At 48.5% G+C, this 1,487-nt stretch overlaps 1 non-coding gene across 1 annotated transcript; it reads right to left on the bottom strand.

Annotated features, from left to right (window-relative positions):
- Positions 1–264: 264 nt before the first annotated feature.
- On the bottom strand, positions 265–372 carry TRNAL-CAA. The gene is made up of 2 exons: positions 335–372; positions 265–309 (listed from the first exon to the last, which is right to left on the bottom strand). It is a non-coding gene; the product is annotated as a tRNA-Leu (tRNA).
- Positions 373–1,487: the final 1,115 nt, after the last annotated feature.

Below are 1,487 nucleotides of genomic sequence, written 5' to 3'. Positions count from 1 at the left end.
CTACTGTACTGCTCCCTTCTTCCTCCACCTGTATATGTTTGACACCCATACCTGCCCAAGATCAAGCAATGCCAACTTTCTGGTGGGGAATAAACTGGAATTTACCCAACTAGGTGCCTTGAGCGCATGGATTCCGAAGGTATTTACGATTCCCTCTAACTTCTCTTGCCGCTACTCTAAGAAAGCTCCTAAACAAGGGCTCTTCCAATATGTTACAAGGGCAATTGAAACCAGGCCACCTCTTGAGGTGGAATCAAGAGGCTGTGTCAGGAGTGGATTTGAACCCACGCCTCCTGCAGGAGACCAGAAGCCCCAGTTGTGGGAAAGACAGAGCCTTGAGTCTGGCGCCTTAGACCACTCGGCCATCCTGACGCTGGAACAAACGCAGCTCTCAACCCTCCTTTTCTTCAATATTGTATGAGCCGCTCAAGAAGGCCAAGACAGCATCTCTCGTTCAACACCTACATCACATCTGGTTTTTAGACACCATCACCCTCATCTAAAGTTTCAGGTTTCCTACAACCCTGTGCCTTCTGAGGTGTTCTAATCTCCCCTCACTTATTAGATGGACACTAGGACAGAGGCAGAATAGAGACACTTAGCTTAATGAGAACCTCAAACTCCAGCACGGTGGGCCACAGAGTCAAGCAGCCAGCACTCACAATCGGTACCGGCCTTGTTTGGGTTTTTTTCCCAAACTAGCTCAGCACTCAGGGTGTTGAGCCCTTCTGGAAATCTTGAAAAAGAGTTTGGAGCCTGAATGGGTCTTGAGTTCTTAAGAAAACCATGTTTTTGTTTTGTTTCCCAAGAAAATTGGGGACAAAAGATTAATCTAGGGTGAACCTGGATGTTTACTGCTGTTTTCGTTCAGCTCCACTAGGCTCTTTCGAAAGCTGGTCCGTTCCCCATTACAGAGGGTCCAAGCAGAGCGAGTGAAGGAACCCTGTGCTCAGCATCACAACCTGAGCCTGAGGAAAAGCACTGAAACCCGCTCCAATGTCGCTTTAGGTTCATCCATCAGAATCACAAGAGCAAGACAAAGACATCTCAAGAGGAAGAGTCCTCGGTTTTCATTTACCCCATCGCAACCCTCTTCACTTCTTCTTCTGCCTACCTAGAGGCTCATCCAGGAAAATCACTCAACTGATTATAATTTGGGCAGAGAAACCCAGGAGGGCTTGTGCTCCTCCATGTGAGCGGATAGCACTCTGACTTCGCTTCACGGGTCTATCAGCTTTGGCTTCCCCAGTTTGTCAACTCGGTGCAGGCAGGAAGCAGGCTCTCCTCGGCTTTGGCAAGCCACTTTCTGTCCAAATTGGGAAACCGGTCCAGTCTCCATTCCCTGTGAGAACAAGAGCAGAGAGTTCACCAGCTGAACCCAATCCGAGGCATTGAAAAAATGGAATTATGCTTCCCGTTCCTCCGTCAGGATCACCAGGAAACACACCAAAATCCCAAGAGGAACAACTCGTCTCTGTTTTAGTTAC

Source organism: Mauremys reevesii, linkage group 17, assembly GCF_016161935.1.
Source record: "Mauremys reevesii isolate NIE-2019 linkage group 17, ASM1616193v1, whole genome shotgun sequence".
Taxonomy (NCBI): domain Eukaryota; kingdom Metazoa; phylum Chordata; order Testudines; family Geoemydidae; genus Mauremys; species Mauremys reevesii.
This window is presented reverse-complemented; position numbering and strand designations above follow the sequence as displayed.